We start from the raw sequence: 16,554 nt of genomic DNA, 5'->3' as shown, positions 1-16,554 counted from the left end.
GAGCCACCTGTGAAGCCCTTATATTTAATACACATACCTAAAATACATTTATAATGATGTGCTCACCATATTGGTAGCATTCTATATCTTCTTTTCATAGAAGAAACAAGGAAATTACAGAGAAGCTAACTAATATTTCCAAGGGCACATGGCTAAAGCCAGTTAAATATTCTGATTTAATTCCACTCATGCCATTTCACATATGCTACATTTTTTATTTTTCCATTTACTTGATTATTTTATTGGGCTGCCTACATTATACAGATGCCAGGTCAAAATCTTGAAGAAAGCAAACATGTAGTATCTTTACTATGTAGCTTTAACTGTCATTTCTCCAGATACTTCACAAGGTGAAAAATAAACATGACTAAAATACATAAAATATGCATTTTATGAGCATTTTGGCATGTCTTGTGTTAATAGTAATAAACCAACATAAAACTTACTCAAGGTTTACTTTACAACTCAAGACATAGATGTATAGTAAAACATCTTTTCAAGAAAATGAAGAAAACAGGTATTTTACACTTCAGTTGAGTAAAAAAAATATATATATATATATACATATATATATATATATATATATATATATATATATATATATATATACTCTCATTAGGAACATGATAAGGAATGTGGGAAGGGGTTGGAGGCTGAGCGAGTTTAAGGTGGAAGAAGGAACAACCAGGAGGCATGTTTACAATCTGGCTTCACTAATCACCTTGCACATTCTTACCATAGTAGAAGATGAGGGTGAGAGTATGGTAGGTGTACATATTGTTAATTACAGACCTGGAAGACATTCTCCAATTGAAACTAATTAATTACCTACTCTGGATGGGGAAGACCCTGGTGGTGGTTAAGATGTAGGGTCACAATTCCCTGTATCAATTTTGTGTTGGATTTTATTAGTCCTGACAAGCTTTTTGCTAAGGACACTATAGTTCAGTCAATAGTGATATTATCCTTCAGTTATTTCAACACTAAATTACTGAAGATTAATCTTTGATGTCCTTAGTGCCCTGTTTTTCTAAGATTCTGGTTCTCTCTCATTAAAAGCAGATATTTGTCATTTTATGTTAATTTCTACTTATAATTATTGTCTGGTGATTGGCATATCTTGTTTGAAGATGATGAAACCCTTTCCAATAATATGTAATTTGGAGGAAAAAGGGGGTGCTTAATTTAAATCAGAAAGATTATACATATTACCATGGTTATAAAGCAACAGATGAACATATAAGCAAATATTGTCAGCTCATGTCTAGAATAATTCATCCATCCATTTGGTTGGGCATTTATAAGCCAAAGAAATAGTTAAACAGGACTCTAAAATGAGTCTGCTACAGGGCAGAAAGCACAAAACGACTGTCCAGCAAAGCCACAGGGTGCTCCTACCACACAGCATGCTTGATATTGCAATGCAGGCAGAACATAAATGTCAATATCTTCTGTTCAGTAGGGGAGGCTTTTTAAGGTCTCACACAACTTGGAAGTCATTCTTGTTCCAGTCAGAATCAACAGCAGCCACTTCAACATCAGAGGGTTCTCAGAACAGTGTGAACTCAAGCACAGAACAAAGTAAATTGCAACAGGCATTTTCTAGACCAACATGGGGAGATCAGCTCAGCATAGCTATTTGTGGTAACTAGTTTGCAATAGGCTGAGTGAGTGCCACAGAAAACTTCCTACTGTATGGGATCTAAAAACAACAACAACAACAAAAAAGCAAATGAACTTATATACAAAGCAGAAATAGACAACAAACAGAAAACAAGCTTATGGTTACCAAAGAGGAAAGGAGGGGGAATAAATTAGGAGGTTGAGATGAACATATTACTGTATATAAAATAGATAACCAGCAAAGGCCTATTGTACAGTATAGGGGACTATATTCAATATTTTAATAACCTATAAGGGACAAATGGTCTAAATATATATATATATATGTATGCATATATATATATATATATATATATATATATATATATGAATGATGCTAAAGCTGAAACTCTAGTACTTTGGCCACCTCATGTGAAGAGTTGACTCATTGGAAAAGACTCTGATGCTGGGAGGGATTTGGGGCAGTAGGAGAAGGGGACGACAGAGGATGAGACGGCTGGATGGCATCACTGACTCAATGGACGTGAGTTTGAGTGAACTCCGGGAGTTGGTGATGGACAGGGAGGCCTGGCTTGCTGCAATTCATGGGGTCACAAAGAGTCAGACATGACTGAGCAACTGAACTGAACTGAACTCAACTGATATATCTGAATCACTTTTTCTGTATACTTGAAACTAACAAATTTTAAATCAACTGTACCTCAACAAAAAAAGAAAACTTCCCATTTAAATTTATAAACATCAAATGTCTGTAGTTGTAAAGAATGAAATGTCCCTACAGTAAGTATATAAGTTGTGTGTTTTAATCAAACCAAATGATTTAGGCATAAAATAAAATCTGAAACAGGAATCAGAACAGTTCTAGAAATCACTGGTCAAAGATGTCATGTTGATAGAGCCCATTGACTCAGCCACAGCTTTCTAGGGTTTGCTTTAGAGAAGAGTCTTGAAAGTAAAATCAGAACGGTACAGCAGGACATGTGTAATATATGTCTATATCTATCTATAGTGAGAAAGGTAAATATTATGTATGTCTATATATGAAAAAAATTGTCTATTCCAGTGTTTTATCTTATAAAGAAAACAGGAGAATTAAGTTTACAGAAGTTAAGATTTTATATTTATCACCCCGTAGTTGATTTGATTTGGTGTTGAAAGACAAGAATTCTTCCTCATGGCTCAAATAATGCCAGGTGACCACACAAGTTCATCACAGAAGACAAACTACCTTGATTGGTTTTCCATGATCCTGGCTCTGCTCTGCATCCCAATTGAGCTTGACAAGAGCTTGGTCAGACAATTGAGAGAGAGTTCATCAGACTTAGGAAGGCTCACTCAAACTAACAGAACTCAGGGAATGCTGATGTTTATAAACCTGAATTCTTATTAATTTTCCTTAATAAATATTTATTTCCCAGGATAAAAAATGTAATTATACACTGCAAATATATCCCATTATCAGAGTAGCTAGGAGGAATAGTAACCAGAGAGCTTTTCTTTATGAAATCATAATGGTATAGTCTTAACTCTGGAAATCCACAACAAATTAAATAGTTTTAAGTTGGCAAAACATTGGGCAGTATTTTCTAACAATTTCAGCTTAGCTTAAAAAGGTGGCATCCATTCGGCTCAAGGAAATTCTCAACTTTGAGAAAACAAGATACAATGCTGTGTTAGTGTACGATTCTCCCTTAGTCAATTCACATTCTCATAGATAAGGAAATACAAAAGTAAACTTGGATTTTTTCCTCACCTTGATCAGTCCAAAGGTCTGGAAAATAATGTCTATAGAAATAATAAGAACATTTAGTGATAACTCCTAGGCCAGAATGTGGGCAAAGATAATATTGTCACTAGAACCTAGCGTATTTTGAGGTTTCATCCCCTTAATCTTTAAAAAAAAAAGCAACCTATGGAAACACTAAGCCCATCCTTAAACATACATTAAATCTGACTCAAAAATAATCATAGGAAAATATAGAAAGAATGAGCATTTGGGAAAAAAGTTAAATTATGTTCAAAAGTAGTGAGATATGAGAAAATCTGAACTTCAAGACATTGTAAATTAATTTATGCAAAGGCAGGAAAATAATATTTTATGTACTTGGAAGCCAAAAGAAGTTGGGGTATATATACTTATATTGGATGAAATAAACTTTCAGTCAAAATCAGGAGCAAGAGATGAAGAAGGTCATTATATAATGATAAAAGAGTCAATTCATCAAGTAGATATAACAATTGCAAATATATAACTATCCAACATCAAAGCACCTAAATACATTAAGCAAATTCTAATAGACCTGAATGGCTATATAGACAACAATACAATATTAGTAGTGGAGTTCAATACCTCACTCTCAGCAGTGGATAGACCATCCAAACAGAAAACCAACCAAGGAATATTGGAATCAAACATACTCTATACCAAATGGGTCTAACAGACAGATAAGGAACATTTAATCCAACAGCAGCAGCATATACATTCTTCTCGGGCATACACAGGGGAACCCTTGAACACTATGGGTAGGAATGTTCCAATGTACAGCCCCTGTGGGAAACTGTATGGATACTCCTCAAGAATTAAAATAGAACTACCATATGATCCAGCAATCCCATATCTGTATATATTCAAAATAATCGAAGGCAGTGTCTCAAAGAGATATTTGCACACCTATGTTCTTAGTGATGTTACTCACAATCGCCCAAAAGTGAGAGCAACTGAAATATTGGGTAAAAACAATGCAATATTTTCATCCAACACAGTATTAGCCTTATAAAAAGGGAGTTCTGCCACATGACATAACATGAATGAACTTTAAACATATTATGGTAAGTCAAATAAGTCAGTCACAAAAAGAAAAATACTCTATGATTCCATTTATGTACCCTATTTAGAATAGTCAAAGTTGTAGAAACAGAAAGTAGAATGGTGGTTATCAAGGACTAAGGGGAATGGGAAATGGAGAGCAGTTGTTTAATAAATACAGAGATTTTTTTGTTTGTTCATTTTTTGTTTTTTTAAATAGAGTTTTACAAGATGAAAATGTTCTGGAGATCTTTTACATACCAATGTAAATGTACTTCATATACTGAAATGTACACTTAAACTGGTTAAGATGGTAAATTTTATTTTAGATTTTTTTTTTTACTAAAGTTAAAAATAAGAGTCAGGGAAAGGACCTAAATCCCTGAGTGCTATCAAAAAGTTGATTGGTTCCAAATATGATGTGTACACAGGCATGCGTGTTTGTGTGTTGGTGGAGTGCGATGGAAATGAGAAAATACACTATATGCCTGAACTGATCCCTGTGAAGCCAACATTTCAGCATCTACATTTCTCTCTTTCTTTTTGATGGGTTTCCCTCAGGGCCCTCTTTGTGGTAAACTTTGACGCGTCATTTAATGTGACTCTCTTTAAATACATATGACCATATTAAAGTATTTATTATTCAAGGTCTGACTTAAACCCACGGAGAAATGGGACTATATATTTTGTCTCCATGTCTCTGGGAAGGGAGATGCTCTATTTTTTTCTGTGCAATTGAAGATCATTGAGTATGTTCAGGGATCCCTTGAGAAATTCTTTACCAACTAATAGAGAGCTTAAGCGGAAACATCATCAGGAATATTTAAATATATTCCCAGTTGATTTTATTTTACTGCATCAGTATTTCCCTGGGGCTATATGTTAAAGTGCCCCATAAATTATGGGGATCAGCTTCAAATGTTAACTACTGACAATAATATTCCATTAAAATTAGTCTTATATCACTTCAATGGGATTTGGTTTAAGTACAAGCAGACAGAGAAAAAGATGTGTCTTAGTGTTTCAAGAGCATTAATTTTGCACTCAGACAACCCAGGTTCCATTTTAGCTTGGTCATTTACGTGTGCACGGGCTTTCTCTAGACGCAGTGAGCAGGGGTTCCTCTTCATTGCAGTGCACGGGCTTCTCACTGTGGTGGCTTCTCTTGTTGCAGAGCGCAGACTGTAGGCACACAGTCTTTAGTAATTGTGCTGTGTTGGCTCAATAGCTGCAGTGCATAGGCTCTAGAGTGTAGGCCCAGTGGTTGTGGTGGGCTTTTAGTTGCTCCATGGCACGTGCAATCTTTCTGGAGCAGGGATCAAACCCATGTCCTCTGCATTGGCAGGCCGATTCTTATCCACTGTATCACCAGAGAAGTCTGCATGTACATTTTTAGAATCTATATAATGCAGATATAATTTATATGTAACTGGATCATTATAAGGATTATCTGTTTATTAGAGGATCTGGCAGATACATAATAAATACTTAATACATGATAATATTAATTTAGTATTTAGTTTTTGTAAAATAGTAATAATTACAGTATTATGTTAGTTTTAATTGTAAAAATATAAAGAAATATGTAATTGTAATAAATAGTACCTATAAATTATAATTATAAATAATATTCATAAACTGTAATTACACATGTAGTATTTTAACATTTATTATTCATCATTATGATTTTTAAGATAGAAAATGATTATAATGTAATAGTGATGATGGTGTTCAGTCAGTGAGTCATGTCCAACTCTTTGTGACCCCATGAACTGCAGCATGATATGCTTCCCTGTCCTTGACTATCTCCCAGAATTTGCTTAAACTCATGTCCACTGATTTGATGATGCCTTCCAACCATCTCATCCTCTATTGCCCCTTTCTCCTACTGCCCTCAATCTTTCCCAGCATCAGGGTCTTTATAAATCAAGGATACTCTGTCTGGGTCATGTAACAATCCAAAAGTAAATTGCTTTATCACTAAATCTTCTATGCATGCTTAGCATACTTGAAAATTATTGCATCATAAAGGACCACCCTCACATCCCCACCATCCTGTATCTCTTTATTAGGTCGTAGGAATCTGTCTAGGCTAAGATTCTGAACTTGGTGGGAATGGTCCTAAAAACTGTTAGTAAAAACTTTCCCTAGTTATCTTCACACACAGTCAGGCCACAGCGTTTATTGGCCAGTAAAACTCGCAGGACAATCTTACATTCTGGTTTACAGCATAATAAGAGTCTTTTATTTTTGCATAATGCTTTGACCATTTATAAAGGTTTTACACATAGAGTAATTCGTTTGTGCTTCACAACAGCCCTGTATAAGTAACTCCACTCTATGGCTAAGGAACAAGAGTTTACCAAGAAGTGAAACAACTTACCCAAAAGGAGGTGGCAATGACATGTTTGGTTTGGGCTTTGTTTTGTTTTGTTTTTTTTTTGTAAAGAATAATTTATTTATCCCAGGAAATATTAACCAGAAAACAATGTAAAGTGTCTCTGAATAGACAACTTGAACGAGTGAATAAATAATCTAATGCTTTAATAGTGGTCCCTTCAAGTGCAGTTCTATTTCTATCGTAGCATTCCTCCTAGATAACAGAATATCATCAGGCCCAAGACTTTAAATCACTTGCTCTAAATATATTCAAAGCACTAAAGGAAATCATATTTAAAGAAGTAAAAGAAAGTTTAGAATAATGTATCAACAAATAGATCAATAAAAGGAAAGATATTTTAAAAAGGGAAAGAGAGGGATGTTCAAATGGAAGGGGATACATATATACCTATGGCTGATTCATGTTGAGGTTTGACAGAAAACAACAAAATTCTGTAAAGCAATTATTCTTCAATAAAAAAATAAATTAAAAGAAGGAACTGAAAGGAAATTATGATGCTGATAAGTACAACTCTAAATGAAAACCTCTCTGGAGGAGGTCAGCATATTTGAACAAGAAAAAAAAAGAATCAGCAAACTTGAAAATCAGTGTGTTCAGATGTGTGATAGCCTGTTCAAGAGAACAGTGCCTCTCACTTAGATCATCAAACTCCCAGCCAAGCCCCGCATTTTTTTTTTTTAAGTCACTCAGCCATGTCTGACTCTTTGTGACCCCGTAGACTATACAGTACATGGAATTCTCCAGGCCAGAATACTGAAGTGGGTAGCCCTTCCCTTTTCCAGGGGATCTTCCCAACCCAGGGATTGAACCGGGGTCTCCATTGCAGGCGGATTGTTTACCAACTGAGCTATAAGGGAAGCCCCACATAGGTGTGCTAAATAAATACATAGTGTCTTGTGCTACTGAGGTTTGATGGTTGTATGTTACTCATCATTATTGTGATCATAATTAAGTGATGCAGACAGTGAGCATCTTGTGAGCTACTGTGACACCTGTACGGCTGCTCACTGTTAAACATCTGATGACTGGCACATAAGATTTACTCTATAAAGGTTTATTTAAAATGATTTCTAAAAAGCTATTTGGCTATGTCGGGTCTTAGTTGCAGCATGTGGGGTCTTTAGCTGTGGTGCTCCGGCCTCTGAACTAGCACGCAGGGTCAGCAGCTGCAGTGTGTGGGCTTGGTTCCCCCATGGCATGTGGAGCCTTAGTTACCTGACCAGCGGTTGAACTCACATCCCCTGTATTGGAAGGTGGATTCTTAACCACTGGGCCACCAAGGAAGTCCCTGATTTGTTTTTAATTGAGAAGTATCCTCTGATTTTAGCTTTCATCTCCTTATTCATAGAAAAATAATATTGCTTTGATTTTTTAAATTAATTAATTTTTTATTCTGAATACTTAAAATATCGAACTATTTTTAGGGCTTCTGTGAAAACTTCTTCTCACCTTCAGTTGTATTTTATGAGATAGAAAAGTTACAAATCAATGGTGGAAAAAGTACCCCTAGTGAGAGATACTGGAAATGGCTTAGAAACCATGTTAACAAGTGATTTTTCCAATGGTTGAAAATAAAAGGAAATGTTGTATAAATGAGCTATACCTTGTTAATCTTCAAAGCATGCTGTTTCCTAAATACACAGCGCTGTATTGTCTCTTAACTTTCCTTACACATCGAATATGCACTTATTCAAAGGAAAAATGTCTTTGTCTCTATAGTTGTATTTCAGTAGTATAACATTTCAGCCCAACTCCTTATCAGAGTTTCTTCAAAAAGACTATATATTCTTTTGATGAAAAATCAAGCTATATTATTAACTATTAAATTGTTACTAGTTTGACTGTACATCTTTACTGTTCTGGCCCTTTAATGCAAAATTTAGGTGAGGTAGGACAATCCAAATACAGTCAAAATTAATGCACAAGAACAAAATTTCCATGAGATATCATTCAAAGGATAACATTTCAAAATCCAATTCAATATTCAAAAATTATTATTTTATCTGTTAAGTTATTCCCAGGCATCATTGCTGACACACTTGGTTTCTCAAAGTCACTTTTCATAGTTTAAACTTATGATAGTAACCAATCTGTCTCTGGCATGGCTGCCTCCTCCTCATTTCAATTATTGTTTAGTAACTGGCTTGCATCTCTGATTCTACTGTGGTTGAAGTGAGACTTGTGCATCTTGAAACATGGAAGTCTTGACCTTCCCACTATCTTCCAAGATCCCTGCCTCTTTTGTTCATTTCCTATCTTTCTAAATGGAAATATCCCAAATCTCAAGTAGATACTTACCTCCTAGAGAGTTTTAAAGTTTAAGTAAAATAACCTATGTGTGCTCAGCACACTGCTTGACCTGTTTAACAACTGTTTTTATAGGATGTGCATTATTACTTTATTATTTTAATTATTTGTTGAAACAGAAAGGTAGGATTCAGAGCACCTTCTCTCTAGCTATGCCATTCTCTTCTGGCTCCTCACTGGCTCCCTACTGGTTCAGCAACCTTATGCTGTCACAGTCTCCAGATGTCTTCATGGAATGTTCTCTACTACAACTCCAAAATTTATTGAGTCTAATTTTACCTCAGTATGCAATCTGATATGTTAATTTCAGTTACTCATTTAAATATTGTTTTTCCACAATTTTTTTTGAGTAATATTTATGGCCTCAGTGTTCTGGGGATATTTGGCTGCTCACCTTTAGCAAGAACGGAAGTTTAATGACAGTTCTGCCTTACTTAAAAAAAAAATTATTTAGTTAGCTAATTTGGCTGTGCTGGTCCTAGTTGTGACTTGCAGGATCATAATCATTTACTTGTGGCATGTGGGATCTTTAACTGCAACATGTGGGATCTAGTTCTCTGACCAGGAATTGAATCTGGGCCTCCTGTGTTGGGAGTGCAAAGTCTGAGCCGCTGGGACTACGAAGGAAGTCCTCTGTCTTATTTCTTAATGAGTTTTTTTTTTTAGCTAACATACCAGGATTATAGATCTTTCTCTTCAATCCCTTTATTTAATGAGTCATCAAATTCTGTTGACTATTGAAGAGAAGCCACTCTTCACATTCCATCAGTGGAATGGTTTCACTGTTTGGGTCTGGATTTGTATAATACCTTCCTACCTGATCATTATAACTTCATTCTTTCTCTGGTTAATTAATTCTGCTCTTCACTGTCTGACAGATCTTCAGATTCTATATTCAGGTCACTCAAGGATCTGTAAGGATGTCTACATCAGCTATCTGTAGAGGGACCGACTGTCGCAGTTTTTCTGTAACTGAGGAGGTTCCCAGGACTTGAGCCTTCCACTGCTAAAAGCAGGCAAGTCAGAGGCAGATCCAGGGAGTTGTTCATCCTACCTGTGCCTCACCATTCACTCTCTCAGTTTCAGATTCTCTTTGCTGACAAATGACATCTCATTTTCTAGCTATACAAATACTGGTATCTTCATTTAGAATTTCCATTTCAAAATTTGTTCCATCATGCCTAACAGACAAAGATGTAAGCAGAGATTTCAGGTCAAGGGAAAAGCCAAATGAAAGCATATAAATTGGAAACTTGAAGGAATATGTTCTGAAAAATTGAGATAATACCATGGAGTATCTTGGAAATCAATAGGGAATCAATGCTTTGTTCTTTTATTTCATTTAGAATATCTGAATGTGAGTCTCTAGCGCTTTAGCCCAACGTACAGAACCTTAATCCCTTAATGTCTCCCTTTTTTTTTAACCTGTAATTTTAGGGATTAATCGGAAATAACAGGTAGAAGTGGAGAGAAATCAGTAGATCAATTAGAAAACTATGTTATTAGCAGTATAGTAAGTCCCTATGTACAAACAAGTTCCATTCTGAGAGGGAGTTTGTAAGTCGAATTTGTTCATAAGTCCAACAAAGTTAGCCTAGGTATCCAACTAACACAATAGGCTATATAGTACTATACTATAATTGGTATATAATACTTTTCACACAAATAATACATTAAAAAACACGAAAACTGAAGGAAACATTTTTAATCCTACAATACAATAATTTGAAGAGTACACTAGTAGAGTACAGCAGCTGACCTACAAGGACTAGTATCAAATGGACAGGCAAGAAGAGGTACTGACTGGAGGAGGGGGATGAGGTGGGAAATGGTAGAGCTGAAGGATCATCAGCAACAGGAGATGGAGGGCAAGCTGCAACCTCACTTGTGTCTGACATTGATGGCCCAGGTTCTGGATCCATGCTGGAACCAGCTGCACGTTTACATCTTTGAAAGCTGTAATCCAATGAAGACATAAAAGTAATACTGGAATAGCCTATTTGTCAAAAAGAATCAACAGGACTTGAAAGCCAATTTTCAGTCTTAATCATTTTCCTGTGAGACACAGTCCTTCAGCAAGCATTTATTAAATGACTGTTGATATAAGTATTGTGCTGGAGGCAGGAAAACAAACTTGAACATAAAAGAATTCTTTTTTTCAAGAAGCATATTGTCTAGAGTTAAAAAAAAGAAAACAGACAGATACACAATAGTTACCATCATTAGATGTTTCCATGCTATATCAAACATCAATGATAGACACAGTTTATCTTCATTCAGAGAAGACTTTCTGGAAGAAGTGAGGTCCAAATGGTATTTAATGCAATAGCAGGATTTAAGATGCAAAAGGCAAAAAAGTAATGTAACAGGTGTATAGGGGACAGAGGATAGGACTTTTCAGGCAGAGTTAACAGTTGACAAGATTTGGAAGCTCTGAATTTTCTATATTTTTAGAGTAACATTGAAGTGGTAGGAGGTAAAACTAGGGAGACGGATAAATAAGCAGAGACAATGGGGGAAGTAGAGGCAATGGGGAAGCATTGTAGACCTGTGTTGCAGGGCACACTGTCTCCTATTGGGAATCTCATAGCACTGAATGATATAAAAAAAAAAAAAAGGAGGAGGGCATGGTCAGAGTTGTTTATCACAAATTGCATGCTAGATGTCCTACAGGCGATGTTTATAACTAGGTCAAAGCTAGAGGCAACTAGACTAGCCAGCAGGCAATTTTTATACACTATGAGAAGAGAAAAACAAAGTTGATGAAGGCCATAATGACATTCTATTTTTGAGATCTTATTGATAATTCCACATGCAAATGTCTCGCTATTTGATGGCTCGACCTCATCATAACTATTATTTTTAATTAGAGTTTTCTTTCATTTTATCTTAAGTAACCTAAATCTCCTCAGTAACAAGTCTGCCTAAATGAAGACTTGGTGATCCTTCATCTTCTGAAAGGCAGCTGACAGTTGCAAAAAAACTAAGAAATGACATTCAGTTTAAAATATGGGCTATCTCCATGCAACATAAAATAAAAAAATATGCCTCAAAAAGATGGTTCTCAGGGCTTCCAAACACTTTTCTTCTTCTCTGGAGTTGACTCACCTTTCTCAAAACACTAGTTATGCATAGGCTGCAAGTTTCAATGTCATAGAGAGTGACTTAAGCAAGATGGAGGAATAAGAAGTCCAGCCCTTGTTTCCCACGGAAACACTGAGGTAATATAAGGAATAAAATGCCTTACAAGCAGGTCCTGTTTTACTTAAGAAATTGTAGTATCCTAGGGACTTTCCTGGTGGTCAGGTAGTTAGGTGGTCCAATTCAGGGGGTACACATTCAGTCCCTGGTCAGGGAACTAAGATCCCTCATGTCTCACAGCTGAAAACCAAACACAAAACAGAAGCAATATAACAAGCAATGCAATACAACCTTTAAAAAATTGGTCCAGACCAAAAAAAAAAAAAAAGAAAAGTAAAGAATATTGTATCACAGATGAACATAAGAATGAGATCAGCTGCACTGAAATGGGTAAGAAGCAGATTGTCATTACCTATGTCAGGCCCTCCTCCCAAGCCATTAAAACTCAGCACCAAGAAAGAGCATGACTTCTCCTCGGGGGGTGGGGTGAGGCGAGAGAATGGAGTGAATGTCCAGTGTCCCAGGGATTTAGAGCACTCCCAGAGGGCAGGCTTCTGCCTTTTTGCTCACTGGACTGAAAGAACTGCCATGCAGCAGTCAGGGGAGGGGTACTTCTGCAGCTGACCTTACTGAGTATGAAAGGTGGTGCAGAACTGAGGTTTCTCCTCCAGGAGGGAAGAAGGGAGTATAATTTCAGTAGCCCAAGACTTTCATAACGTTGCTTGAGGGGCTAGTAACACAGAGCCCTGAGGAAACTGAGACAGTGAGACATCACATGGGGGAGAAGATTGTGGGTCCCAGAAAACCATGAAGACAGCAGCATCAACAACAGACTAGGCTCAAGGGATAACTAGTAACGTAAGTCCAGAGTCTACAGGCAGACCAACTGACAAAGGTGTCTCTCAGTCAAAACCAATTCATTAAAAACTGGGAGATGTGGCTGTTCCTTTAAATGTGTGGACATCAGTGTAAAGTTACAAGGAACATAAAGAATCAGGAAAACATGACACAATCAAAAGAACAGAATCTCCAGTAACTTAAAAAAATAGAGATCTATAAAATGACAAGGAAAATCAAAATAATCATCTTGAAGAAACAGAGAGTTACACAAGAGAATGTGGATAGACAACTAAATACAATTAGGAAAATGATACAGGAATAAATGAGAAGTGAGAAAGAGAAAATAAAGAAGGACTAAACAGGAAATGGGCAGCTGAATTACCCTGATACTTTAACCAGGCAAAGAAATGACCAAAAAACTACAGACCAATATCTGTGACGAACATAGATACAAAAGTCCTCAAGAAAATGAAACCAAATTCAACAGCACATTAAAAGGATCAAACACCATGTCCAAGTGAGACATACCCTATGGCTGAAAGGCTGCTTCAGTATATACAAATCAATTAGTGTGACACACCACATTAACAGAACAAAGAGTAAAATTCACAGCGACTATAGTTAATACTGCATTGTGCCCTGAAGCATTCATTACGAGGGCCGATCTTATGGTAAGCGTTCTTAGCACACACACAGCGGACAATGAAACTTCTGTTCGTGATGGGTATCTATTAAGTTGACTGTGGTACACGCCTGCCAATGCAGGAGACACAAGAAATTCGGGTTCAATCCCTGGGTTGGAAAGATCCCCTGGAGGGGGGCACAGCAACCCACTCCAGTATTCTTGCCTGGAGAATCCCGTGGACAGAGGACCCTGGTGGGCTCTAGTCCATAGCGTTGCAGAGTCAGACAACACTGAAACAACTCATCACGGGTAATAATATGGGTTTATGCAGTGTATCCAAACTCATCAAATTGTGCAGAGTTTTTAGGATATCAATTATACCTGCTGCTGCTGCTGCTAAGTCGCTTCATTCGTGTCCGACTCTGTGCGACCCCATAGACGGCAGCCCACCAGGCCCCGCCATACCTGGGATTCTCCAGGCAATTATACCTAGATTAACCTTAAAATACAAAAGGACACAGGAAACTTGTGGACGTATTATATTTATCTATTATGCTGATTGTGGTGATAGTATCAGAGATGTTTCCTATGTCCAAACTCATCAGATGGTACAAATTAAATATGTGTAGTTTTGTTTATCACTTATGTCTGAATAAAGCTGTTTAAAAAGTTTGTGTCATAGAGCAGAATTGAATTTAAAATAAAAGTGTACAATGAAAAATAAATTCAATGCAGCAAAATCTCTTTAGACAACTAGAGGGCCTGCTTTGCTTTTAAAGAGCAGATACCTTTGGTTCTTACAAAGTGAAAAACAGATTAAGAATAAAGAGTCCTTTTAAAAAAGATTTTCAACATTAAAATACTTTTATAAAAATAAATGTGTTTGAAGAATGAGATATTAAACTAAAAAATGATAGGTTCATTTTTAGTTTTGAATTGAGTTTTAGTATACCCAAATCTTAAAATAAGTGTTAGAATTGAAAAAGGTTACTAACCAATTGAAATTCAGTTAAAGACTCTCAGGAAATGATGCATTCATTTCAGGAAAGCAAAAACCTCCAGGTTAACATCTTTCATAATGTTTAACACTATTCTATTGGAAAAGGTCAACTAATAACCATGCTAAATATTGAGACTCGCAGACCAGAGGATCTAAAGAAAATACAAGAAAATGAAAAATGCAGTTCTTGGCCAAAGTACTAAAATTTAATAATTCTTTTTAGTTATTAAAGATCTACTAAAAGGCAGAGTGCTACTATTCACTTATTATCTAATTACATATTCTCTGCCAAATTCTTAGGTTCTTTATAGGTTGGGACACAAATTAAGAGGGGGAGATAAGTACTTTTTTCACTATAAGAACAGGGTTTAAGAAGTAAAATATGAGACTGTTTCTTCTTGGCTTGAAAGCTTGTTTTCTCTCCATATACAAGAAGCTTGTCTTCTAAATTTTAGTAATTGCTCTTTCAGAGAGGAATGAAACATGAAAATCCTTGCTGTAAGATGAGCATTTCCTGAATAATAAATAAGTATGTTTAGCAAGATGGAACTTGTGCTTTAGATGTCACTACAGCAAAGCTGGATAGAGGTGTGTCGTTAAGTGCCCAGCAAGACTCACTCAGCAGCTAAGGGAATTGTTTTCTTACAGCCTCATAATGCATACACTTCAGATGTGAGCACCAGGAAAATGGCAAATCCCTACACATCATGTGTCTTCGGGGATGGATGTAAATACACAAAACCACTCTGTTCAATCAGTGAATGCCAAGGGTCTACTGAACTGTTGGGGAAAAATTGACAATGTAAAACATTGTGAGGAATCTCAGTAATTAAAACATCATGACTTTCAGAATGCTGCTAATCAATCAGTTAATAATAAAATAGCAACTTTGACAATGAAGCTATTTAATATGTCTAGAAGCAAAAACAACTCTTGCCAATTATTTAAAGGCTTTCAAGTACCTTTCAAAGAACCTGACTACTGGAATAATAAACAGTTTAGAGACACCTGGGGGAGTTTGGGGACAGCCGAGATAGGGAAGGGTGGTGACAGGAGAGAAAGAGAGAGTGGAATAGAATAGTAGATTAAACCTTAAAACAAACGTATAGTCTTTCAAATTACAAAGATAATCTTTATCTGATACTTTGATAGATTCATGGACAAGAATAATAATGACAAAATCCAAACAAACCAGTGAAAACTAGTTCATATAAGCTTAGAAAATATTCAAGGTATATTAAAAGTAGATAATTCATAAGGCACAAAGCTATTCTGAATGTATATACTACCTGACCACCATTATTTTAATTATGAAGTTTAACAGTGATCTCAAGTCACGTCTACCCTCTGGAAGCTTGCAGTGCTATAGGAAGGATAAGTCATTTGTATAAATGTCTAAACTTTGAGAGAGCTCCCACTTTCTATGATTAAATATCATAAGAAGTGAAAAGACTGATAAATTCTAGCCTTGAGAAAAAGAATTCCAGGAAGATTGAATGCAAGAAATAATATCTGCATATATAAACTTTATATGTGCTTGAAAAGTCAGTTCTGAGTTTCAGAGTGCAAGTGTGGGGGGAAAAGAGCAGAAGATTCCAGATTAAAAACAAAATAAAGAGAAATGCACTAATATTAATAGTAATACTGAATGTAATTGTCAAGCATGATTTCAATATACTGTGAATTTTACTTTAAATAACTCAGAAGAAAACTAATAATAATAGAATTTGTAAAGGGACCTTTTTTTCCCATATATTGGAGCAAAATCAAGGTTATTCTTAAAATTATTTACTCACCCTACAAAAGAGGAT

This window comes from Bos indicus x Bos taurus, chromosome 18 (genome assembly GCF_003369695.1).
Source record: "Bos indicus x Bos taurus breed Angus x Brahman F1 hybrid chromosome 18, Bos_hybrid_MaternalHap_v2.0, whole genome shotgun sequence".
NCBI lineage: Eukaryota > Metazoa > Chordata > Mammalia > Artiodactyla > Bovidae > Bos > Bos indicus x Bos taurus.
The sequence above is the reverse complement of the archived record's forward strand: the minus strand, read 5'-3'. Positions refer to the sequence as shown.